An 8,634-nucleotide genomic window follows, 5' to 3' on the forward strand; every position below is an offset into this window, starting at 1 on the left:
CAAAACAGAATATCACCATCTGTAATTTTCCTAATACAAATCACACTGGGGTTTCTTTATTTACCATATAAATATTGGACTATGTTCTGACATATTATGTTAATTGTAAAAGAGGTAGTGCTAATTTTAAATATGAGCCCTGCTTTAGCCTAAACTAAATCGTAATGCTGTTCTGCTTTGCATCTGTGAACATTTCATTTTAACAGCTTTTAGTTATACAAACAGAGCAGTTAAAACCTGGCTTGCCTCATAAAAGCCTAATATAGACTAAGCTAAGCATTTTGTTTTGCTGTTAGAACAGTTTATAAGATCTCTCTTGGGACAAACTCTCCCAGATTTCATAAGAAGCAAGAGCATACCATGTTCCAGCAAAGAATATAGCTGTAATATTGCAGTTTGCCAATGCTGGAACAAAGCCGGCTAAAGCTGGGAAACAGCAACTAAAAAGAAGTACAATAAGGCACAGTCAAAGCGTCCTGGTGATGAGTAATGACTGATTTACATCAAGGATCAACAAGCAAACAGATCACCAACGTATGCTTTTGTCAGTTTTATTGTGGCATTTAATATCACACTTGGAAAAGGTAGCAAGAACTGGGATTATAGGAAGTCTTCAAATCACAACCATTCATTTAGTGACTGTTGAAGTTACAATGGTACTTTAAAAAATGATATGACTTTTTCACAACGGTTGCAGCATCCTGTGGTCACATGATCAAAATTTGGACACTTCACAACTGACATGTATTTATGAAGGTAGCAGTATTCCTTGCATTTCTTTAAACGAAGCATTCAAGATGGCTAAAGTCTTTTGCTAAATGTATTTTATAAATGAAAACTTTGTTTAAAGAAAACTCCAAGATTTATGCATTAGGTTTCAAATCTTGCCACAGAAACATACTGGGAAGATTTCCTTAGTATATGTACAATATTTGTTTCCCTGAGCATATGCACACTTTTTTGTTTCACTACAGTATATCACTGATCTTAAAATAAATACATGATGCCTGCACCTGTTGAAATTTGGCAAAAATTGTAAGGAACAGAGTTAGAAATACTTGTGAGCTAGATTAAAGGCTACCTGCTGACCAGCAATGAGTAATGGTCCTCCACCTTAGAGACTTTAAGACATGTGGACTGTCCAAGGAATTCTGGGAGTTGAAGTCCACATATCTTAGTTGCTAAGTTTGAGAAACATTGTTTAGCATCACTAGGTGGCATGTTGAAGACTAGTAGTAGCTCCTGATCCTTAGAACTCTTTGCCTAAAACACAGGGGGATAAGGGATTTCTCCAAGTATTTAGCCACATGTGTGGAGGGTTTTCTTCCCTGTCTCACGTGACTCAAGGCAGCCGCTCAAACACATTACACAATAATCAAAAAATGCCTCTGGCAAAGCTGAGCCAAAAAAACAAGCTGCTGGAAGAAACGGATGCAAATGCAAGGCAGCCACTTCAGCAAACTATATCTGAGAAGGCACGCTTCATTTAAAGGAAGTGCTTTGTGCCAGTAATTCCCAACAAAAGTGGACAACAAGGTCCGGCTGAAGAACATTTGTTTTAAGATTCAGCAGATTTCCGACTGGATGTCAGGCGCTGCTTGAAGAAAGTGGTGCTGGTAAGTAGTATTTTATTTTTGACTTCGTTAGAGCGTTTTTTTAAGTAGGGCTTTCAGCCAGAGGCTATGCAAGCAAAAAGTATGGGCAATTTACTGCTAAAGTAAGCGTGCCACCTTAAAACGGTTGATTTCTTGAGGTTTGTATGGCACTGACGGGACATGGGGAGATAAAAGTGCAGTGCAAAAATGCTGAGTTTTAAAGTTGCAGTTGTCTGTTGTGCAAAAAAATAAATAGTGTGCCAAAGAATCGCTGGAATTGTGGCAAGGTCACACATGATCAATGACAAAGGGTGAAATTCTGATGAGCTGAGTTTTGAAATTGGAAAAAAAAAAAAAAGTCAGGCGGCCACAATAGTCCTTAATTTGCACATTTCTCTCATTGAACTCCACCGATTATTTGTCTTGGATTCTGCGCTCTCATAAACCACCCATTAGATGTCAACCGAGAAGCTGTTTTTAAAATAAAAGATATTAACACCAAAAAATAAAGAAAACCACCAAATCTTTGCTTTTCTAGGGAAGAGGTAAAATTAATCCGGAACTAAAATATTCATTTTAAGTAACTAAATAGTAAAACTAAGAGAACAATTGTCACACACACAAAAATAGCCAGAGGGATGTTTGACGTGGCTTTTTTGATACAAATGAAGGGGAGCTTCCTTTCCAATAAGATCCATCTGTTCCCCTTTAGCTGCTAAAAGAAATTTTAAGAGAAGGTTAAAAAATAACAGATAGGTTCGCCTTTCACAACTAATCAAACTATACTCCATTTTAAAACTGTGAGTTTATCTTTTCCCATGCCTTCGGCCAACAAATTTGATACGCTTTTCCCTCCATATACTCACCATTCAACTGGTCAATCTCTTAGACTTTCTAACTGCTCTTGGGCATATCCTGTCTCTTTCTCCTTCCCTCCCCATCTCAAGGAAGAGGGAGGGGTTAAACTGGAGACTAGTAAAATACAGTCCAGCCCATTTCCCCCCTCCTTCCCCTGCAAAAAAAGAATTGGCAGGGTTGAAGTTTCCCCCAAAACTGGTGCCAATCTTATTACCGTAGTAATTTCTAAGATTTATGTAGCAATGTATGCTTACCTGTTCAAATGTGCCTTGCATTTTTTCCCCTACTGCTTTCTACATTTAAATTTTAGGAAACCAAAACAACATTGTGTGTGAGAGTGCTGTCTAAAGTTAGTACCATGACACATATTACTACATTCTTCCCAGTAAAAAAATCACCCCAAAATTTACACATTGTTCAGTGGGTAGCTTATGAAACTTTAAAATACAATGATAATCTAAGAGAATATAAAAATTGGTGTCACCAGGTAAGACTACATGATAAATTACTTTTTCATAAGAAAATCTGTAAAACTATTCTTCCCATTCTCTATTAATGCAGAACCAATTTGTGGGTATAATCTTCTAGTGTGATATAGCTATGTCTGTTATAAGAAGAGTACTCTGTGCAATCTCACAGTTCTTTTGTTCATGAACCAGCCTCCATGCATAAGGAAAACAAATTCCACTCCTTACTAGGACTGCTGATGTTACCTAGTTTGGGTATTTAACCTTCTGCAAGAAAACAACCAAGCTCAAAGAGCACCAAGGACCTCTCATTTCAACCCTGAGCTACAAAAATTCTCCTTTATTGAAAATAAGTCCCAGAGGGAGACTTTAGGCATGGAAGCCAGATAAGTGACCTTGGACCGGTTCTTCTATCTCAGCCCTTGGAAAAAGGCAGGAGTAAATCACTGCCAAGAAAACTGTGTGGACTTGTCTATATACAGATAGTTCTCCACTTACAACACTTTACTTAGTGACCGTTCAAAGTTACAATGGCACTGAAAAAAAGTGACTTATGACCATTTTTCACACTTATGATCGTGGCAGCATCTCCATGGTCACCTGATCAAAATTCAGATGTTTGGTAACTGACTCATATTTATGACGGTTGCAGTGTCCCGGGGTCATGTGACCACTTTTTGCGACCTGATAAAGTCAATGGGGAAACCAGATTCATTTAACAACCGTTTTACTAATTTAACAACTGCAGTGATTCACTTAACAAATGAGGCCAGAAAGGTCGTAAAATGGGGCAAAATTCACTTAACAAATTTCTCAGTTAGCAACATAAATGTTGGGCTCAATTGTGGTCGTAAGTTGAAAACTATCTGTAGTTGACAGGAGTCAAAGTTGAGTTGCAGGAACAAATATGTAAGGATGAGATTAGTAATTGGCACTAAGCATGAAGGATTGATTGCCTAAAACCAGAGCCGGTTTTGTCCGGTTCAGGTGAACCAGTAGTGGCAACAGCAGGAGACTCCGCCCGCCCACCCACACGTAATGCGCGAGCACAGAGCATGCACGGAAGGCCGTGCACATGTGCAGAGGAGGACATGCGCGCTTACATTTGCAAACCGGTAGGGAAGGTAAGTGAATCCCACCTCTGCCTGAAACATGTATACTATACAGTATATAGTATTTCCTAAGCAAACAATTCAAAAGAACTCTGATTTCCCTTTCTACAAATAGAAAGGCCCCTAAACTGGATCCAATCAAACTTCCTGTGGAGCTGAAGATTTTTTATTTATTTATTTTTTTTTTGCCCCATCCCCATCCCCCAAGTATCAGCTTCCTCTGGGTTCCAGAGACATTCCCCTTCCTGGGAGGGGCCAATATAGAAAATTCTCCAGGTCAAGCTTTTGGTTTATTGTTTGTATGTCTCTTTTAATTATTAAAACATCCATCAGATTCTTTTGTATGTCCAGTTTAGCATCTTTTCCATGTCATTCTTGTAGCCTCTTATCCGTAAGTCCACTTTCAATTCAGTTTGTCTTGTCAAATAAAATTTGTTCCTTTGAAGACATTCTATCCACAGAGGAAGATATTTCTGTTGTCATTGTAGTAACTTCTGACTCCATTATTCAACAATATCCTTCAATATTTCCAATATTTCAATATTCTGCATCATTTTGTATCTGTTAGTCAAATTTATATGTTCTTCTTTAGTTGAAAGCTTTAGTTCTTTCTAGGGTTCAATATTTAATCCTATTATGTTTTTTACCTTATTATCTTGTACCATTATGTTTGATAATTGAGACATCAAAAGGACATTGCATCTAAAAGCAATTAGCACCCTTTTTTTTTCCCTGACTATGGTGCTTTAGAATAAAAACAGTAAGCTGTTAATGCTGTACTCTGTAAGTTGTTTGTTCTCCTTTCCCTGCTCAGGGTATAAACATTGGTTATAATTCTTTGGCAGCCATGGGAAAAACAGATGTTTTCTTTCTTATTCTAAGTTGTAGCTAGCAAGTTTTGTGTTTGAAGTCTAGTGGTTTACTGATGTTTATTTCAACTCTCTGATTGATTCTGAGAGCATCCAAGAGAGGCCTGATACTTTAGAACAGAATGGGGGAGGGGGCTTGGGATCCCCCTGTACTATTTTTCATGATTTCAGTGTGTACAACATGGAATAGAGGAAAATATTGGAGACTAATCTAAAAACAAAAATCATTTTCAGGGCTCAACTAAACATTCTCTTTCAGTTTCCCACTCTCCTGTGTGGTCTTAACTATGCATATTTTTAAATAGTGAAATTCTGTACATAAAAATAATTCATAACACATTTTTCCAGCAAGCAATTTGCAGTGAAGAAACACATCAGAAACTGTGCTTAATCTCCATTTCTCCCTTTCCCTGAAGACATACAAACTGTTTTATCATTCCTAGTTCCTAATCATTAAGCTATTCTAGGCAGTGATTATACTCTGATTTTATATTGTGTGATTTAAACTTAAACCTCCTCCCTTTAACTTGGAGTCAGAAAATTACATTCAAGTGCATCATTTTTTTAAAATACGGTTTCTCTTTTTCTCTTGTCACATACACACATTTATATATCTGTGTCTCTTTCTACATGATCTGAACTCTGTCTGATGGTCATTAGTTTGCCAGCCCCAGTTGTAAGCAATTTTTTCATGTCCTAAAAAAATGTTTTCACCCTTCCGATGGTCAATACTCCCTCTCGATGACTCAAGGGAAATGTTCTCTGCTCTTCCTCTCTAGGGTGTCATTTCACAGCCATGAAAATAATTCTCTCTGCAACTGAAAGAAGGAAATCCAGGCTTAAAAAGGGCAGAAGCTCCTACCCAGGGGTGCTATTCGGCAGGTTCTGACAGGTTCTGGAGAACCGGTAGCGGAAATTTTGAGTAGTTTGGAGAACCGGCAAATATCACCTCTGGCTGGCCCCAGAGTGGGTTGGGAATGGAGATTTTGCAATATCCTTCCCCCAGGAGTGGGGAGGGAATGGGGATTTTGCGGTATCCTTTCCCTGCCATGCCCACCAAGCCACACCCACAGAACTGGTAGTAAAAAAAATTGGAATTCCACAACTGCTCCTACCAGTGGGGATTCATATTTCTCTGCCACTCCAGAGAAACTCTGTCTCTGCAGTTTTACCCTGGAGCCAACCAATAGTTTCCCCACCTCCACAGAAGTCACACAAGTTGTGGGAACACACACTGGATGGCTCCACTCAGAGCACCCAGTCTTCATGTGTTATGAAGGCCCAGAGTTATAAACCTTCTACTCTCTCTTCTTTTCAAACTGTATTTCCTTACCTACAGGAAATTCAGAGTAGATGCCTACAGAAATATGGTACAAAGCTCCCAACATTTGAAATATACAATGGAGGGAAAAATCAATCCTTTTGCTACAAGGGGATACAATAATTTTAAGACATTCTCGCTGAAGATCTCTACCATAAGACAGTAGTTAAAGAGGGAAAGCATTTCCCCAAGCCCAACCAAGCCTTAGCATCCTTGCAATATGTACATATCAGTCATGGTTGGAATAACATAGAAGTAACTGTTCTGAATGTAAACTGCCCCTGCAATTACCTTTTCCTCAATCCCACTGTGGATTTTTTGCTCTGCCTTCTGTATCTCAGTCCAACAACTTCTTCTGTAATCATCTCATCATCTTTCTTGATTCTCTTAGAAGATTCCTTTGAAGCAGTGGCACTTACTGTAGTTCCTAGGAAACTTCTACAAAGGCAGGTTCTGCTGGATTAAATCTGTTTCCTCGATGATCCACTCTTTCAGAATTGGAAGTGTTAATTCCAGGAAAAAAAGCAGATTTTATCTCACTGTCATACATTTTCAGACACTGATACATACTTTACAATCTTTTGCCTCCTGAGAACATTCCACAAAAACTTTTGTTGACAATAACATGGTCTAATATACCTGAGTTATCAGGCTGCAGTACTTACTAGAAAAAGGAGGGGGGGGAAATGGTGTAGGATTAACAACCAGGAATAATCCTTCTATAGTATATACCAGTGATGGCTAACCTTTTTGCCATCACGTGCCAAAAGCGGGGGGAGTGCAGGGGGTTGCGCATGCGTGTGCCCACACCCATAATTCAATGCGCCCCTCCCCCCACGCATGCACCTGCGCCGCCCCCTGCGTTCCCCTTGCTTTCGGCACACAATGCCACAGTGGGCCTGGTAGGCACATTTTTGGCCCTCCCCAGGCTCCAGGGGCTTTCTTGGAGCCTGGGGAGGGTGAAAACAGCCTTCCCCACTCCCCTGGAGGCCAGAAACAGCCCATTTCCCGTCTTCTGGTGGGCCCGGAAGGCTAGAAAATCAGCTGGCTGGCACGTGCATGTGTGCTGGAGCTGATCTAGGGCAATGCTCGTGTGCCCACAGATATGGCTCCATGTGCCACCTGTGGCACGCGTACCATAGGTTCGCCATCACGGGTATATACCTTTAGTTATCTACTGTTCCCATCTAAAACTATCCAAACACATTCTGATGATCACTCCCAGGCCAATGCAATTTTTTTTCTTGCTTGCATAAAGCTATATATTTTGTTACAGATAATTGCCCAATCTAAAATAGAAATAACAACAAAGGAAGTAGAGCCTGTGTTGGGTGCCAGTTCTGCTGCTCCCCCTTCCCCATATCTAGTCTGACAACCTCATTTCAGGACCTAATAATATTCAAACCTTTACAAATTGATGTATTTACTTATCTTCCAATATGATACACACTATTACTTTCTATCAGTGCCCCACTATTTTCTGCATGTATTATTTCATTCATTTGTTTATTAATTTACATCCTCATTTTTGAAGAGGCCACAAAGCATACTTGGGATCTCCCCTACTTTTATATGTTCATCATGACACAATGAGGTTGGACACTGAGAAAGAGTGAAGGGCCCCAAATCATCCATGAACTCTGTGGTTGAGAAGGGACTTGAACCTAGATTTCCACATAACTTTGGCCACTGCATTATGCTGGGGTAGTCTCAATATACCAGTCAGGTAGGTTAGTCTACAAATTCTACAAAGGAAAGAAAAAAAGAAAGATATTGGTGCAAATCTGAAATAAGTGAGGAAGCATTTCAGCCTTTCAGAGAAGCAGACACTGTTATTACCCATTTAAAGAAGGCAACTATAAAAACAAATTTCAATAAGAGCTCTTCAAAACTTTCCATTTTGTATCTTGTGGCTTGCAAAAACAGACTTGCTAAAGAAAAATCCCACTATTTGCATAAATCAGCTATCCAATAGAGAGAGAGAATTTGTATGTTACTACTTAACAATTGCCTGGGAAATGACCATTATTAATAACATAATCCACTTCCTTTAATTTCTTCATTTTATATTAATGCTTATAATTCCATCAGCTATCAATTAGATCTGTGCTTCTAACGCAGGTAACATTGCATATGTCGGATTATGTGGGCTCTAGTGCTGTATTTAAAAGCTGCTGCCAGAATAGATAGTCCTGAAATACCAAAAGTGTCCTTCTTGGGGGGAGGGGTGCTTTCTGCAGCAATTTATCAAAACCACACTTCTGAAAAGATTTTAGGATGCATTCCTAATTCCTCTGAGCCCCAACCTTATTATGTAACATGTTCCACTCCTGTAATGCTCCTGCCAGCCCTAGCTGCTTCTTGCAACACGCACCCATAATTGCTTCTGATTCATTTCCTGCAGGTATCACC

This window comes from Pituophis catenifer, unplaced genomic scaffold (assembly GCF_029215685.1).
Source record: "Pituophis catenifer annectens isolate HBS135680 unplaced genomic scaffold, rPitCat1.0.hap2 SCAF_2, whole genome shotgun sequence".
NCBI classification, from domain to species: Eukaryota; Metazoa; Chordata; class Lepidosauria; order Squamata; family Colubridae; genus Pituophis; species Pituophis catenifer.